We start from the raw sequence: 18454 nt of genomic DNA on the forward strand, positions 1-18454 counted from the left end.
TAGCCAGCAAGCAGGTAGCAATGAAAGTAGGAATCTTTCTTTTTAACCCTGTAAGGGGGTGGTGCACTGTACCCGAAGATACTGCCATATCGGGTCAATGCATAGGGCGACGGAAGCAAGCTTCGAAATCGGCCCCCGTTCTCAAAAATCCATTTAATATATGGTCCCCAGATAGGGGACGTATCAGATATTAAACTGATAAGAACAGATACTACACTTGATCTTAGCCAAAAGGCCGAGAAGCGATAACCGTGAAAGGGGCGGGCCCAACAAGGTCCCCTTCATGGGCACTATCACTGCTTGCTGTCAGGGAGGCTGCCAGACAATTTTCCATGCACACTCTGGGCTGGGGGGCAGTCAACCACCAGTACACACAGCAGAACCTAAACCCATACCATTATTGCTAAGCAGCAAGACAGGGGCCCATTGCACTCCCACGGGGCCTTTTTAAATGCAATCCATAACCCGGATTTGCCAGGAACCCTTCTTACTCCTCCTACTTGCATGTGACACTGGGCTTAGGATCTGCATAGGAAACACACACACAAGCACACACCTACCTTTGTTGCCTGCAGATGCCTCCTTGGCTGTCCCCAAACGGTATCAAACCAACACCCACGGGAAGCTGTAAGCATAGAGGACATGCCTGCACCCCATTGGACTTACCTGTGTGGGTTAAATCCGGGTTATTTGACAACCTATGGCGGTGATGGTTCTGCTCAGGCAGAGCAGTGCTGATGCTCCTCATAAAGCTGTCGCTGCTGTGAAGGTTCTAGGTGACATCACAAATCCCTTTGGTTACATACACAACAAAGCTGGGTTGTTGTTGTTTACACTCTGCAAGGCCTGTGGAAGTGAGTGACATCATAGCACTGTAGTTCTGAGGGTTCAAGATGGATGCAACAATCTCCTGTTGCTTCTATGAAGGCCGTAATAGACGACATCACCAAACAGCTCCATAGTCACATACACAGCAAAGGAGAGATGTTGTTTACACCTAGTGATGTCAGTGGTATTGAGTGACATCACAGCACAGTGCTAAGGCTCCTGGGCCTGGACACAGCAGCGGCTGCAATATCTCAACGGAGAATACGTTTATATCTATGTGTGTGTGTGCGCATATATATATATATATATATATATATATATATATATATATATTTCTCCGCCGAAATCACTTTTAAACCCATTTCCACCTTTTTTTCCCTTCTCTTCCTCTTACTTTTTTTTCACGTTTTTTTACGTTTTTCTCCTTTTCGCCTCTTTTCTGGGCGTATTATTCTTCTTTTTCTTCTTTTTTTTCGTCTAATGCATACCCCATCAGTGCAGCAATGCTTATTCAATACCGCCAGCAGATGGAGACACTGGGGGATAATTTTCTAAGGATTTATACTGATTTTTCCTGTCTGAATTTGTCGCACAGAAAGTTGCAGGCCAAATATGTGTGACATTTCTGCGACTTTAGCTTCTAGAGCATTTTTACAACATTATACATAGGTGCTGAATACATAAAAAGCGACTGTTCAGCGACAGACAAGTCGCATCGGCTGAAAGTAGGCCAGAATGTCAGTCCATGTTGGAGCAGGTTTAGATACAGTCTAAAGCATAGATCTCAAAGTCTGTGCACAGAATTTAGCAAGGGCCTCGCACCTTCTGATGCATCAGGTAGGTGCACAATAGCATAGCCTAACCCTCTGTACTTTGGTCTATATTGATGCGGGACATAGACAGCCAGCTGATGACCAATCCATTAGTGCAATGGATGGCTGGAAGCATTTGTCTTTGCCTTTGCAATACCACAGAAGCAATGCATGGTCAATGTACAGCAATGACACACCTGTGTGAACAGCCAGGAGACCCCCCCCCCATGTTATGTTACATAGTTACATAGTTAGTACGGTCGAAAAAAGACATATGTCCATCACGTTCAACCAGGGAATTAAGGGGTAGGGGTGTGGCGCGATATTGGGGAAGGGATGAGATTTTATATTTCTTCATAAGCATTAATCTTATTTTGTCAATTAGGAACATTCAGCACCCACCCGCTATCAAGGCAGCTGCCTATCATGTCATGCCCTACCTGCACAGGTGTGCTGGCTACTCAAATGATCCAATTAAGGAGGCCATTTAGTCAGCAGCAGCAGAAGTCCTGTGCCTGGACGCTCCAACAGGGGCCAGACACAAGCAGAAGCAGAAGCAGCAGCAGCACCACCTTTTGTTTTTTGGCTGCAGCAGCAGCAAGGCCCACAGGGCTGGCTAGCTGGCTAGCCAGCAAGCAGGTAGCAATGAAAGTAGGAATCTTTCTTTTTAACCCTGTAAGGGGGTGGTGCACTGTACCCGAAGATACTGCCATATCGGGTCAATGCATAGGGCGACGGAAGCAAGCTTCGAAATCGGCCCCCGTTCTCAAAAATCCATTTAATATATGGTCCCCAGATAGGGGACGTATCAGATATTAAACTGATAAGAACAGATACTACACTTGATCTTAGCCAAAAGGCCGAGAAGCGATAACCGTGAAAGGGGCGGGCCCAACAAGGTCCCCTTCATGGGCACTATCACTGCTTGCTGTCAGGGAGGCTGCCAGACAATTTTCCATGCACACTCTGGGCTGGGGGGCAGTCAACCACCAGTACACACAGCAGAACCTAAACCCATACCATTATTGCTAAGCAGCAAGACAGGGGCCCATTGCACTCCCACGGGGCCTTTTTAAATGCAATCCATAACCCGGATTTGCCAGGAACCCTTCTTACTCCTCCTACTTGCATGTGACACTGGGCTTAGGATCTGCATAGGAAACACACACACAAGCACACACCTACCTTTGTTGCCTGCAGATGCCTCCTTGGCTGTCCCCAAACGGTATCAAACCAACACCCACGGGAAGCTGTAAGCATAGAGGACATGCCTGCACCCCATTGGACTTACCTGTGTGGGTTAAATCCGGGTTATTTGACAACCTATGGCGGTGATGGTTCTGCTCAGGCAGAGCAGTGCTGATGCTCCTCATAAAGCTGTCGCTGCTGTGAAGGTTCTAGGTGACATCACAAATCCCTTTGGTTACATACACAACAAAGCTGGGTTGTTGTTGTTTACACTCTGCAAGGCCTGTGGAAGTGAGTGACATCATAGCACTGTAGTTCTGAGGGTTCAAGATGGATGCAACAATCTCCTGTTGCTTCTATGAAGGCCGTAATAGACGACATCACCAAACAGCTCCATAGTCACATACACAGCAAAGGAGAGATGTTGTTTACACCTAGTGATGTCAGTGGTATTGAGTGACATCACAGCACAGTGCTAAGGCTCCTGGGCCTGGACACAGCAGCGGCTGCAATATCTCAACGGAGAATACGTTTATATCTATGTGTGTGTGTGCGCATATATATATATATATATATATATATATATATATATATATATATATTTCTCCGCCGAAATCACTTTTAAAGCCATTTCCACCTTTTTTTCCCTTCTCCTCCTCTTACTTTTTTTTCACGTTTTTTTACGTTTTTCTCCTTTTCGCCTCTTTTCTGGGCGTATTATTCTTCTTTTTCTTCTTTTTTTTCGTCTAATGCATACCCCATCAGTGCAGCAATGCTTATTCAATACCGCCAGCAGATGGAGACACTGGGGGATAATTTTCTAAGGATTTATACTGATTTTTCCTGTCTGAATTTGTCGCACAGAAAGTTGCAGGCCAAATATGTGTGACATTTCTGCGACTTTAGCTTCTAGAGCATTTTTACAACATTATACATAGGTGCTGAATACATAAAAAGCGACTGTTCAGCGACAGACAAGTCGCATCGGCTGAAAGTAGGCCAGAATGTCAGTCCATGTTGGAGCAGGTTTAGATACAGTCTAAAGCATAGATCTCAAAGTCTGTGCACAGAATTTAGCAAGGGCCTCGCACCTTCTGATGCATCAGGTAGGTGCACAATAGCATAGCCTAACCCTCTGTACTTTGGTCTATATTGATGCGGGACATAGACAGCCAGCTGATGACCAATCCATTAGTGCAATGGATGGCTGGAAGCATTTGTCTTTGCCTTTGCAATACCACAGAAGCAATGCATGGTCAATGTACAGCAATGACACACCTGTGTGAACAGCCAGGAGACCCCCCCCCCATGTTATGTTACATAGTTACATAGTTAGTACGGTCGAAAAAAGACATATGTCCATCACGTTCAACCAGGGAATTAAGGGGTAGGGGTGTGGCGCGATATTGGGGAAGGGATGAGATTTTATATTTCTTCATAAGCATTAATCTTATTTTGTCAATTAGGAACATTCAGCACCCACCCGCTATCAAGGCAGCTGCCTATCATGTCATGCCCTACCTGCACAGGTGTGCTGGTTACTCAAATGATCCAATTAAGGAGGCCATTTAGTCAGCAGCAGCAGAAGTCCTGTGCCTGGACGCTCCAACAGGGGCCAGACACAAGCAGAAGCAGAAGCAGCAGAAGCAGCAGCAGCACCACCTTTTGTTTTTTGGCTGCAGCAGCAGCAAGGCCCACAGGGCTGGCTAGCTGGCTAGCCAGCAAGCAGGTAGCAATGAAAGTAGGAATCTTTCTTTTTAACCCTGTAAGGGGGTGGTGCACTGTACCCGAAGATACTGCCATATCGGGTCAATGCATAGGGCGACGGAAGCAAGCTTCGAAATCGGCCCCCGTTCTCAAAAATCCATTTAATATATGGTCCCCAGATAGGGGACGTATCAGATATTAAACTGATAAGAACAGATACTACACTTGATCTTAGCCAAAAGGCCGAGAAGCGATAACCGTGAAAGGGGCGGGCCCAACAAGGTCCCCTTCATGGGCACTATCACTGCTTGCTGTCAGGGAGGCTGCCAGACAATTTTCCATGCACACTCTGGGCTGGGGGGCAGTCAACCACCAGTACACACAGCAGAACCTAAACCCATACCATTATTGCTAAGCAGCAAGACAGGGGCCCATTGCACTCCCACGGGGCCTTTTTAAATGCAATCCATAACCCGGATTTGCCAGGAACCCTTCTTACTCCTCCTACTTGCATGTGACACTGGGCTTAGGATCTGCATAGGAAACACACACACAAGCACACACCTACCTTTGTTGCCTGCAGATGCCTCCTTGGCTGTCCCCAAACGGTATCAAACCAACACCCACGGGAAGCTGTAAGCATAGAGGACATGCCTGCACCCCATTGGACTTACCTGTGTGGGTTAAATCCGGGTTATTTGACAACCTATGGCGGTGATGGTTCTGCTCAGGCAGAGCAGTGCTGATGCTCCTCATAAAGCTGTCGCTGCTGTGAAGGTTCTAGGTGACATCACAAATCCCTTTGGTTACATACACAACAAAGCTGGGTTGTTGTTGTTTACACTCTGCAAGGCCTGTGGAAGTGAGTGACATCATAGCACTGTAGTTCTGAGGGTTCAAGATGGATGCAACAATCTCCTGTTGCTTCTATGAAGGCCGTAATAGACGACATCACCAAACAGCTCCATAGTCACATACACAGCAAAGGAGAGATGTTGTTTACACCTAGTGATGTCAGTGGTATTGAGTGACATCACAGCACAGTGCTAAGGCTCCTGGGCCTGGACACAGCAGCGGCTGCAATATCTCAACGGAGAATACGTTTATATCTATGTGTGTGTGTGCGCATATATATATATATATATATATATATATATATATATATATATATATATTTCTCCGCCGAAATCACTTTTAAACCCATTTCCACCTTTTTTTCCCTTCTCCTCCTCTTACTTTTTTTTCACGTTTTTTTACGTTTTTCTCCTTTTCGCCTCTTTTCTGGGCGTATTATTCTTCTTTTTCTTCTTTTTTTTCGTCTAATGCATACCCCATCAGTGCAGCAATGCTTATTCAATACCGCCAGCAGATGGAGACACTGGGGGATAATTTTCTAAGGATTTATACTGATTTTTCCTGTCTGAATTTGTCGCACAGAAAGTTGCAGGCCAAATATGTGTGACATTTCTGCGACTTTAGCTTCTAGAGCATTTTTACAACATTATACATAGGTGCTGAATACATAAAAAGCGACTGTTCAGCGACAGACAAGTCGCATCGGCTGAAAGTAGGCCAGAATGTCAGTCCATGTTGGAGCAGGTTTAGATACAGTCTAAAGCATAGATCTCAAAGTCTGTGCACAGAATTTAGCAAGGGCCTCGCACCTTCTGATGCATCAGGTAGGTGCACAATAGCATAGCCTAACCCTCTGTACTTTGGTCTATATTGATGCGGGACATAGACAGCCAGCTGATGACCAATCCATTAGTGCAATGGATGGCTGGAAGCATTTGTCTTTGCCTTTGCAATACCACAGAAGCAATGCATGGTCAATGTACAGCAATGACACACCTGTGTGAACAGCCAGGAGACCCCCCCCCCCATGTTATGTTACATAGTTACATAGTTAGTACGGTCGAAAAAAGACATATGTCCATCACGTTCAACCAGGGAATTAAGGGGTAGGGGTGTGGCGCGATATTGGGGAAGGGATGAGATTTTATATTTCTTCATAAGCATTAATCTTATTTTGTCAATTAGGAACATTCAGCACCCACCCGCTATCAAGGCAGCTGCCTATCATGTCATGCCCTACCTGCACAGGTGTGCTGGCTACTCAAATGATCCAATTAAGGAGGCCATTTAGTCAGCAGCAGCAGAAGTCCTGTGCCTGGACGCTCCAACAGGGGCCAGACACAAGCAGAAGCAGCAGAAGCAGCAGCAGCACCACCTTTTGTTTTTTGGCTGCAGCAGCAGCAAGGCCCACAGGGCTGGCTAGCTGGCTAGCCAGCAAGCAGGTAGCAATGAAAGTAGGAATCTTTCTTTTTAACCCTGTAAGGGGGTGGTGCACTGTACCCGAAGATACTGCCATATCGGGTCAATGCATAGGGCGACGGAAGCAAGCTTCGAAATCGGCCCCCGTTCTCAAAAATCCATTTAATATATGGTCCCCAGATAGGGGACGTAACAGATATTAAACTGATAAGAACAGATACTACACTTGATCTTAGCCAAAAGGCCGAGAAGCGATAACCGTGAAAGGGGCGGGCCCAACAAGGTCCCCTTCATGGGCACTATCACTGCTTGCTGTCAGGGAGGCTGCCAGACAATTTTCCATGCACACTCTGGGCTGGGGGGCAGTCAACCACCAGTACACACAGCAGAACCTAAACCCATACCATTATTGCTAAGCAGCAAGACAGGGGCCCATTGCACTCCCACGGGGCCTTTTTAAATGCAATCCATAACCCGGATTTGCCAGGAACCCTTCTTACTCCTCCTACTTGCATGTGACACTGGGCTTAGGATCTGCATAGGAAACACACACACAAGCACACACCTACCTTTGTTGCCTGCAGATGCCTCCTTGGCTGTCCCCAAACGGTATCAAACCAACACCCACGGGAAGCTGTAAGCATAGAGGACATGCCTGCACCCCATTGGACTTACCTGTGTGGGTTAAATCCGGGTTATTTGACAACCTATGGCGGTGATGGTTCTGCTCAGGCAGAGCAGTGCTGATGCTCCTCATAAAGCTGTCGCTGCTGTGAAGGTTCTAGGTGACATCACAAATCCCTTTGGTTACATACACAACAAAGCTGGGTTGTTGTTGTTTACACTCTGCAAGGCCTGTGGAAGTGAGTGACATCATAGCACTGTAGTTCTGAGGGTTCAAGATGGATGCAACAATCTCCTGTTGCTTCTATGAAGGCCGTAATAGACGACATCACCAAACAGCTCCATAGTCACATACACAGCAAAGGAGAGATGTTGTTTACACCTAGTGATGTCAGTGGTATTGAGTGACATCACAGCACAGTGCTAAGGCTCCTGGGCCTGGACACAGCAGCGGCTGCAATATCTCAACGGAGAATACGTTTATATCTATGTGTGTGTGTGCGCATATATATATATATATATATATATATATATATATATATATATATTTCTCCGCCGAAATCACTTTTAAACCCATTTCCACCTTTTTTTCCCTTCTCCTCCTCTTACTTTTTTTTCACGTTTTTTTACGTTTTTCTCCTTTTCGCCTCTTTTCTGGGCGTATTATTCTTCTTTTTCTTCTTTTTTTTCGTCTAATGCATACCCCATCAGTGCAGCAATGCTTATTCAATACCGCCAGCAGATGGAGACACTGGGGGATAATTTTCTAAGGATTTATACTGATTTTTCCTGTCTGAATTTGTCGCACAGAAAGTTGCAGGCCAAATATGTGTGACATTTCTGCGACTTTAGCTTCTAGAGCATTTTTACAACATTATACATAGGTGCTGAATACATAAAAAGCGACTGTTCAGCGACAGACAAGTCGCATCGGCTGAAAGTAGGCCAGAATGTCAGTCCATGTTGGAGCAGGTTTAGATACAGTCTAAAGCATAGATCTCAAAGTCTGTGCACAGAATTTAGCAAGGGCCTCGCACCTTCTGATGCATCAGGTAGGTGCACAATAGCATAGCCTAACCCTCTGTACTTTGGTCTATATTGATGCGGGACATAGACAGCCAGCTGATGACCAATCCATTAGTGCAATGGATGGCTGGAAGCATTTGTCTTTGCCTTTGCAATACCACAGAAGCAATGCATGGTCAATGTACAGCAATGACACACCTGTGTGAACAGCCAGGAGACCCCCCCCCCCATGTTATGTTACATAGTTACATAGTTAGTACGGTCGAAAAAAGACATATGTCCATCACGTTCAACCAGGGAATTAAGGGGTAGGGGTGTGGCGCGATATTGGGGAAGGGATGAGATTTTATATTTCTTCATAAGCATTAATCTTATTTTGTCAATTAGGAACATTCAGCACCCACCCGCTATCAAGGCAGCTGCCTATCATGTCATGCCCTACCTGCACAGGTGTGCTGGCTACTCAAATGATCCAATTAAGGAGGCCATTTAGTCAGCAGCAGCAGAAGTCCTGTGCCTGGACGCTCCAACAGGGGCCAGACACAAGCAGAAGCAGAAGCAGCAGAAGCAGCAGCAGCACCACCTTTTGTTTTTTGGCTGCAGCAGCAGCAAGGCCCACAGGGCTGGCTAGCTGGCTAGCCAGCAAGCAGGTAGCAATGAAAGTAGGAATCTTTCTTTTTAACCCTGTAAGGGGGTGGTGCACTGTACCCGAAGATACTGCCATATCGGGTCAATGCATAGGGCGACGGAAGCAAGCTTCGAAATCGGCCCCCGTTCTCAAAAATCCATTTAATATATGGTCCCCAGATAGGGGACGTATCAGATATTAAACTGATAAGAACAGATACTACACTTGATCTTAGCCAAAAGGCCGAGAAGCGATAACCGTGAAAGGGGCGGGCCCAACAAGGTCCCCTTCATGGGCACTATCACTGCTTGCTGTCAGGGAGGCTGCCAGACAATTTTCCATGCACACTCTGGGCTGGGGGGCAGTCAACCACCAGTACACACAGCAGAACCTAAACCCATACCATTATTGCTAAGCAGCAAGACAGGGGCCCATTGCACTCCCACGGGGCCTTTTTAAATGCAATCCATAACCCGGATTTGCCAGGAACCCTTCTTACTCCTCCTACTTGCATGTGACACTGGGCTTAGGATCTGCATAGGAAACACACACACAAGCACACACCTACCTTTGTTGCCTGCAGATGCCTCCTTGGCTGTCCCCAAACGGTATCAAACCAACACCCACGGGAAGCTGTAAGCATAGAGGACATGCCTGCACCCCATTGGACTTACCTGTGTGGGTTAAATCCGGGTTATTTGACAACCTATGGCGGTGATGGTTCTGCTCAGGCAGAGCAGTGCTGATGCTCCTCATAAAGCTGTCGCTGCTGTGAAGGTTCTAGGTGACATCACAAATCCCTTTGGTTACATACACAACAAAGCTGGGTTGTTGTTGTTTACACTCTGCAAGGCCTGTGGAAGTGAGTGACATCATAGCACTGTAGTTCTGAGGGTTCAAGATGGATGCAACAATCTCCTGTTGCTTCTATGAAGGCCGTAATAGACGACATCACCAAACAGCTCCATAGTCACATACACAGCAAAGGAGAGATGTTGTTTACACCTAGTGATGTCAGTGGTATTGAGTGACATCACAGCACAGTGCTAAGGCTCCTGGGCCTGGACACAGCAGCGGCTGCAATATCTCAACGGAGAATACGTTTATATCTATGTGTGTGTGTGCGCATATATATATATATATATATATATATATATATATATATATATATTTCTCCGCCGAAATCACTTTTAAACCCATTTCCACCTTTTTTTCCCTTCTCCTCCTCTTACTTTTTTTTCACGTTTTTTTACGTTTTTCTCCTTTTCGCCTCTTTTCTGGGCGTATTATTCTTCTTTTTCTTCTTTTTTTTCGTCTAATGCATACCCCATCAGTGCAGCAATGCTTATTCAATACCGCCAGCAGATGGAGACACTGGGGGATAATTTTCTAAGGATTTATACTGATTTTTCCTGTCTGAATTTGTCGCACAGAAAGTTGCAGGCCAAATATGTGTGACATTTCTGCGACTTTAGCTTCTAGAGCATTTTTACAACATTATACATAGGTGCTGAATACATAAAAAGCGACTGTTCAGCGACAGACAAGTCGCATCGGCTGAAAGTAGGCCAGAATGTCAGTCCATGTTGGAGCAGGTTTAGATACAGTCTAAAGCATAGATCTCAAAGTCTGTGCACAGAATTTAGCAAGGGCCTCGCACCTTCTGATGCATCAGGTAGGTGCACAATAGCATAGCCTAACCCTCTGTACTTTGGTCTATATTGATGCGGGACATAGACAGCCAGCTGATGACCAATCCATTAGTGCAATGGATGGCTGGAAGCATTTGTCTTTGCCTTTGCAATACCACAGAAGCAATGCATGGTCAATGTACAGCAATGACACACCTGTGTGAACAGCCAGGAGACCCCCCCCCCATGTTATGTTACATAGTTACATAGTTAGTACGGTCGAAAAAAGACATATGTCCATCACGTTCAACCAGGGAATTAAGGGGTAGGGGTGTGGCGCGATATTGGGGAAGGGATGAGATTTTATATTTCTTCATAAGCATTAATCTTATTTTGTCAATTAGGAACATTCAGCACCCACCCGCTATCAAGGCAGCTGCCTATCATGTCATGCCCTACCTGCACAGGTGTGCTGGCTACTCAAATGATCCAATTAAGGAGGCCATTTAGTCAGCAGCAGCAGAAGTCCTGTGCCTGGACGCTCCAACAGGGGCCAGACACAAGCAGAAGCAGAAGCAGCAGAAGCAGCAGCAGCACCACCTTTTGTTTTTTGGCTGCAGCAGCAGCAAGGCCCACAGGGCTGGCTAGCTGGCTAGCCAGCAAGCAGGTAGCAATGAAAGTAGGAATCTTTCTTTTTAACCCTGTAAGGGGGTGGTGCACTGTACCCGAAGATACTGCCATATCGGGTCAATGCATAGGGCGACGGAAGCAAGCTTCGAAATCGGCCCCCGTTCTCAAAAATCCATTTAATATATGGTCCCCAGATAGGGGACGTATCAGATATTAAACTGATAAGAACAGATACTACACTTGATCTTAGCCAAAAGGCCGAGAAGCGATAACCGTGAAAGGGGCGGGCCCAACAAGGTCCCCTTCATGGGCACTATCACTGCTTGCTGTCAGGGAGGCTGCCAGACAATTTTCCATGCACACTCTGGGCTGGGGGGCAGTCAACCACCAGTACACACAGCAGAACCTAAACCCATACCATTATTGCTAAGCAGCAAGACAGGGGCCCATTGCACTCCCACGGGGCCTTTTTAAATGCAATCCATAACCCGGATTTGCCAGGAACCCTTCTTACTCCTCCTACTTGCATGTGACACTGGGCTTAGGATCTGCATAGGAAACACACACACAAGCACACACCTACATTTGTTGCCTGCAGATGCCTCCTTGGCTGTCCCCAAACGGTATCAAACCAACACCCACGGGAAGCTGTAAGCATAGAGGACATGCCTGCACCCCATTGGACTTACCTGTGTGGGTTAAATCCGGGTTATTTGACAACCTATGGCGGTGATGGTTCTGCTCAGGCAGAGCAGTGCTGATGCTCCTCATAAAGCTGTCGCTGCTGTGAAGGTTCTAGGTGACATCACAAATCCCTTTGGTTACATACACAACAAAGCTGGGTTGTTGTTGTTTACACTCTGCAAGGCCTGTGGAAGTGAGTGACATCATAGCACTGTAGTTCTGAGGGTTCAAGATGAATGCAACAATCTCCTGTTGCTTCTATGAAGGCCGTAATAGACGACATCACCAAACAGCTCCATAGTCACATACACAGCAAAGGAGAGATGTTGTTTACACCTAGTGATGTCAGTGGTATTGAGTGACATCACAGCACAGTGCTAAGGCTCCTGGGCCTGGACACAGCAGCGGCTGCAATATCTCAACGGAGAATACGTTTATATCTATGTGTGTGTGTGCGCATATATATATATATATATATATATATATATATATATATATATATATATATTTCTCCGCCGAAATCACTTTTAAACCCATTTCCACCTTTTTTTCCCTTCTCCTCCTCTTACTTTTTTTTCACGTTTTTTTACGTTTTTCTCCTTTTCGCCTCTTTTCTGGGCGTATTATTCTTCTTTTTCTTCTTTTTTTTCGTCTAATGCATACCCCATCAGTGCAGCAATGCTTATTCAATACCGCCAGCAGATGGAGACACTGGGGGATAATTTTCTAAGGATTTATACTGATTTTTCCTGTCTGAATTTGTCGCACAGAAAGTTGCAGGCCAAATATGTGTGACATTTCTGCGACTTTAGCTTCTAGAGCATTTTTACAACATTATACATAGGTGCTGAATACATAAAAAGCGACTGTTCAGCGACAGACAAGTCGCATCGGCTGAAAGTAGGCCAGAATGTCAGTCCATGTTGGAGCAGGTTTAGATACAGTCTAAAGCATAGATCTCAAAGTCTGTGCACAGAATTTAGCAAGGGCCTCGCACCTTCTGATGCATCAGGTAGGTGCACAATAGCATAGCCTAACCCTCTGTACTTTGGTCTATATTGATGCGGGACATAGACAGCCAGCTGATGACCAATCCATTAGTGCAATGGATGGCTGGAAGCATTTGTCTTTGCCTTTGCAATACCACAGAAGCAATGCATGGTCAATGTACAGCAATGACACACCTGTGTGAACAGCCAGGAGACCCCCCCCCCATGTTATGTTACATAGTTACATAGTTAGTACGGTCGAAAAAAGACATATGTCCATCACGTTCAACCAGGGAATTAAGGGGTAGGGGTGTGGCGCGATATTGGGGAAGGGATGAGATTTTATATTTCTTCATAAGCATTAATCTTATTTTGTCAATTAGGAACATTCAGCACCCACCCGCTATCAAGGCAGCTGCCTATCATGTCATGCCCTACCTGCACAGGTGTGCTGGCTACTCAAATGATCCAATTAAGGAGGCCATTTAGTCAGCAGCAGCAGAAGTCCTGTGCCTGGACGCTCCAACAGGGGCCAGACACAAGCAGAAGCAGAAGCAGCAGAAGCAGCAGCAGCACCACCTTTTGTTTTTTGGCTGCAGCAGCAGCAAGGCCCACAGGGCTGGCTAGCTGGCTAGCCAGCAAGCAGGTAGCAATGAAAGTAGGAATCTTTCTTTTTAACCCTGTAAGGGGGTGGTGCACTGTACCCGAAGATACTGCCATATCGGGTCAATGCATAGGGCGACGGAAGCAAGCTTCGAAATCGGCCCCCGTTCTCAAAAATCCATTTAATATATGGTCCCCAGATAGGGGACGTATCAGATATTAAACTGATAAGAACAGATACTACACTTGATCTTAGCCAAAAGGCCGAGAAGCGATAACCGTGAAAGGGGCGGGCCCAACAAGGTCCCCTTCATGGGCACTATCACTGCTTGCTGTCAGGGAGGCTGCCAGACAATTTTCCATGCACACTCTGGGCTGGGGGGCAGTCAACCACCAGTACACACAGCAGAACCTAAACCCATACCATTATTGCTAAGCAGCAAGACAGGGGCCCATTGCACTCCCACGGGGCCTTTTTAAATGCAATCCATAACCCGGATTTGCCAGGAACCCTTCTTACTCCTCCTACTTGCATGTGACACTGGGCTTAGGATCTGCATAGGAAACACACACACAAGCACACACCTACCTTTGTTGCCTGCAGATGCCTCCTTGGCTGTCCCCAAACGGTATCAAACCAACACCCACGGGAAGCTGTAAGCATAGAGGACATGCCTGCACCCCATTGGACTTACCTGTGTGGGTTAAATCCGGGTTATTTGACAACCTATGGCGGTGATGGTTCTGCTCAGGCAGAGCAGTGCTGATGCTCCTCATAAAGCTGTCGCTGCTGTGAAGGTTCTAGGTGACATCACAAATCCCTTTGGTTACATACACAACAAAGCTGGGTTGTTGTTGTTTACACTCTGCAAGGCCTGTGGAAGTGAGTGACATCATAGCACTGTAGTTCTGAGGGTTCAAGATGGATGCAACAATCTCCTGTTGCTTCTATGAAGGCCGTAATAGACGACATCACCAAACAGCTCCATAGTCACATACACAGCAAAGGAGAGATGTTGTTTACACCTAGTGATGTCAGTGGTATTGAGTGACATCACAGCACAGTGCTAAGGCTCCTGGGCCTGGACACAGCAGCGGCTGCAATATCTCAACGGAGAATACGTTTATATCTATGTGTGTGTGTGCGCATATATATATATATATATATATATATATATATATATATATATATATTTCTCCGCCGAAATCACTTTTAAACCCATTTCCACCTTTTTTTCCCTTCTCCTCCTCTTACTTTTTTTTCACGTTTTTTTACGTTTTTCTCCTTTTCGCCTCTTTTCTGGGCGTATTATTCTTCTTTTTCTTCTTTTTTTTCGTCTAATGCATACCCCATCAGTGCAGCAATGCTTATTCAATACCGCCAGCAGATGGAGACACTGGGGGATAATTTTCTAAGGATTTATACTGATTTTTCCTGTCTGAATTTGTCGCACAGAAAGTTGCAGGCCAAATATGTGTGACATTTCTGCGACTTTAGCTTCTAGAGCATTTTTACAACATTATACATAGGTGCTGAATACATAAAAAGCGACTGTTCAGCGACAGACAAGTCGCATCGGCTGAAAGTAGGCCAGAATGTCAGTCCATGTTGGAGCAGGTTTAGATACAGTCTAAAGCATAGATCTCAAAGTCTGTGCACAGAATTTAGCAAGGGCCTCGCACCTTCTGATGCATCAGGTAGGTGCACAATAGCATAGCCTAACCCTCTGTACTTTGGTCTATATTGATGCGGGACATAGACAGCCAGCTGATGACCAATCCATTAGTGCAATGGATGGCTGGAAGCATTTGTCTTTGCCTTTGCAATACCACAGAAGCAATGCATGGTCAATGTACAGCAATGACACACCTGTGTGAACAGCCAGGAGACCCCCCCCCCATGTTATGTTACATAGTTACATAGTTAGTACGGTCGAAAAAAGACATATGTCCATCACGTTCAACCAGGGAATTAAGGGGTAGGGGTGTGGCGCGATATTGGGGAAGGGATGAGATTTTATATTTCTTCATAAGCATTAATCTTATTTTGTCAATTAGGAACATTCAGCACCCACCCGCTATCAAGGCAGCTGCCTATCATGTCATGCCCTACCTGCACAGGTGTGCTGGCTACTCAAATGATCCAATTAAGGAGGCCATTTAGTCAGCAGCAGCAGAAGTCCTGTGCCTGGACGCTCCAACAGGGGCCAGACACAAGCAGAAGCAGAAGCAGCAGAAGCAGCAGCAGCACCACCTTTTGTTTTTTGGCTGCAGCAGCAGCAAGGCCCACAGGGCTGGCTAGCTGGCTAGCCAGCAAGCAGGTAGCAATGAAAGTAGGAATCTTTCTTTTTAACCCTGTAAGGGGGTGGTGCACTGTACCCGAAGATACTGCCATATCGGGTCAATGCATAGGGCGACGGAAGCAAGCTTCGAAATCGGCCCCCGTTCTCAAAAATCCATTTAATATATGGTCCCCAGATAGGGGACGTATCAGATATTAAACTGATAAGAACAGATACTACACTTGATCTTAGCCAAAAGGCCGAGAAGCGATAACCGTGAAAGGGGCGGGCCCAACAAGGTCCCCTTCATGGGCACTATCACTGCTTGCTGTCAGGGAGGCTGCCAGACAATTTTCCATGCACACTCTGGGCTGGGGGGCAGTCAACCACCAGTACACACAGCAGAACCTAAACCCATACCATTATTGCTAAGCAGCAAGACAGGGGCCCATTGCACTCCCACGGGGCCTTTTTAAATGCAATCCATAACCCGGATTTGCCAGGAACCCTTCTTACTCCTCCTACTTGCATGTGACACTGGGCTTAGGATCTGCATAGGAAACACACACACAAGCACACACCTACATTTGTTGCCTGCAGATGCCTCCTTGGCTGTCCCCAAACGGTATCAAACCAACACCCACGGGAAGCTGTAAGCATAGAGGACATGCCTGCACCCCATTGGACTTACCTGTGTGGGTTAAATCCGGGTTATTTGACAACCTATGGCGGTGATGGTTCTGCTCAGGCAGAGCAGTGCTGATGCTCCTCATAAAGCTGTCGCTGCTGTGAAGGTTCTAGGTGACATCACAAATCCCTTTGGTTACATACACAACAAAGCTGGGTTGTTGTTGTTTACACTCTGCAAGGCCTGTGGAAGTGAGTGACATCATAGCACTGTAGTTCTGAGGGTTCAAGATGAATGCAACAATCTCCTGTTGCTTCTATGAAGGCCGTAATAGACGACATCACCAAACAGCTCCATAGTCACATACACAGCAAAGGAGAGATGTTGTTTACACCTAGTGATGTCAGTGGTATTGAGTGACATCACAGCACAGTGCTAAGGCTCCTGGGCCTGGACACAGCAGCGGCTGCAATATCTCAACGGAGAATACGTTTATATCTATGTGTGTGTGTGCGCATATATATATATATATATATATATATATATATATATATATATATTTCTCCGCCGAAATCACTTTTAAACCCATTTCCACCTTTTTTTCCCTTCTCCTCCTCTTACTTTTTTTTCACGTTTTTTTACGTTTTTCTCCTTTTCGCCTCTTTTCTGGGCGTATTATTCTTCTTTTTCTTCTTTTTTTTCGTCTAATGCATACCCCATCAGTGCAGCAATGCTTATTCAATACCGCCAGCAGATGGAGACACTGGGGGATAATTTTCTAAGGATTTATACTGATTTTTCCTGTCTGAATTTGTCGCACAGAAAGTTGCAGGCCAAATATGTGTGACATTTCTGCGACTTTAGCTTCTAGAGCATTTTTACAACATTATACATAGGTGCTGAATACATAAAAAGCGACTGTTCAGCGACAGACAAGTCGCATCGGCTGAAAGTAGGCCAGAATGTCAGTCCATGTTGGAGCAGGTTTAGATACAGTCTAAAGCATAGATCTCAAAGTCTGTGCACAGAATTTAGCAAGGGCCTCGCACCTTCTGATGCATCAGGTAGGTGCACAATAGCATAGCCTAACCCTCTGTACTTTGGTCTATATTGATGCGGGACATAGACAGCCAGCTGATGACCAATCCATTAGTGCAATGGATGGCTGGAAGCATTTGTCTTTGCCTTTGCAATACCACAGAAGCAATGCATGGTCAATGTACAGCAATGACACACCTGTGTGAACAGCCAGGAGACCCCCCCCCCATGTTATGTTACATAGTTACATAGTTAGTACGGTCGAAAAAAGACATATGTCCATCACGTTCAACCAGGGAATTAAGGGGTAGGGGTGTGGCGCGATATTGGGGAAGGGATGAGATTTTATATTTCTTCATAAGCATTAATCTTATTTTGTCAATTAGGAACATTCAGCACCCACCCGCTATCAAGGCAGCTGCCTATCATGTCATGCCCTACCTGCACAGGTGTGCTGGCTACTCAAATGATCCAATTAAGGAGGCCATTTAGTCAGCAGCAGCAGAAGTCCTGTGCCTGGACGCTCCAACAGGGGCCAGACACAAGCAGAAGCAGAAGCAGCAGAAGCAGCAGCAGCACCACCTTTTGTTTTTTGGCTGCAGCAGCAGCAAGGCCCACAGGGCTGGCTAGCTGGCTAGCCAGCAAGCAGGTAGCAATGAAAGTAGGAATCTTTCTTTTTAACCCTGTAAGGGGGTGGTGCACTGTACCCGAAGATACTGCCATATCGGGTCAATGCATAGGGCGACGGAAGCAAGCTTCGAAATCGGCCCCCGTTCTCAAAAATCCATTTAATATATGGTCCCCAGATAGGGGACGTATCAGATATTAAACTGATAAGAACAGATACTACACTTGATCTTAGCCAAAAGGCCGAGAAGCGAT

The 18454-nt window shown here is 46.1% G+C and overlaps 9 non-coding genes across 9 annotated transcripts; all 9 read right to left on the bottom strand.

Moving 5' to 3' along the window:
• Window positions 1-56: 56 nt before the first annotated feature.
• LOC130321392 (U2 spliceosomal RNA) lies at window positions 57-247 on the bottom strand. Its single transcript, XR_008867122.1, has one exon. It is a non-coding gene; the product is annotated as a U2 spliceosomal RNA (small nuclear RNA).
• A 2074-nt stretch (window positions 248-2321) lies between these two features.
• On the bottom strand, window positions 2322-2512 carry LOC130321404 (U2 spliceosomal RNA). Its single transcript, XR_008867133.1, has one exon. It is a non-coding gene; the product is annotated as a U2 spliceosomal RNA (small nuclear RNA).
• A 2087-nt stretch (window positions 2513-4599) lies between these two features.
• On the bottom strand, window positions 4600-4790 carry LOC130321412 (U2 spliceosomal RNA). The gene has a single exon (XR_008867140.1). It is a non-coding gene; the product is annotated as a U2 spliceosomal RNA (small nuclear RNA).
• Window positions 4791-6874: 2084 nt separating this feature from the next.
• Window positions 6875-7065, bottom strand: LOC130321411 (U2 spliceosomal RNA). Its single transcript, XR_008867139.1, has one exon. It is a non-coding gene; the product is annotated as a U2 spliceosomal RNA (small nuclear RNA).
• A 2086-nt stretch (window positions 7066-9151) lies between these two features.
• Window positions 9152-9342, bottom strand: LOC130321413 (U2 spliceosomal RNA). Its single transcript, XR_008867141.1, has one exon. It is a non-coding gene; the product is annotated as a U2 spliceosomal RNA (small nuclear RNA).
• A 2085-nt stretch (window positions 9343-11427) lies between these two features.
• Window positions 11428-11618, bottom strand: LOC130321414 (U2 spliceosomal RNA). Its single transcript, XR_008867142.1, has one exon. It is a non-coding gene; the product is annotated as a U2 spliceosomal RNA (small nuclear RNA).
• Window positions 11619-13709: 2091 nt separating this feature from the next.
• Window positions 13710-13900, bottom strand: LOC130321393 (U2 spliceosomal RNA). Its single transcript, XR_008867123.1, has one exon. It is a non-coding gene; the product is annotated as a U2 spliceosomal RNA (small nuclear RNA).
• A 2087-nt stretch (window positions 13901-15987) lies between these two features.
• LOC130321394 (U2 spliceosomal RNA) lies at window positions 15988-16178 on the bottom strand. Its single transcript, XR_008867124.1, has one exon. It is a non-coding gene; the product is annotated as a U2 spliceosomal RNA (small nuclear RNA).
• Window positions 16179-18263: 2085 nt separating this feature from the next.
• On the bottom strand, window positions 18264-18454 carry LOC130321395 (U2 spliceosomal RNA). The gene has a single exon (XR_008867125.1). It is a non-coding gene; the product is annotated as a U2 spliceosomal RNA (small nuclear RNA).

This window comes from Hyla sarda, unplaced genomic scaffold (assembly GCF_029499605.1).
Source record: "Hyla sarda isolate aHylSar1 unplaced genomic scaffold, aHylSar1.hap1 scaffold_2260, whole genome shotgun sequence".
Taxonomy (NCBI): Eukaryota; Metazoa; Chordata; class Amphibia; order Anura; family Hylidae; genus Hyla; species Hyla sarda.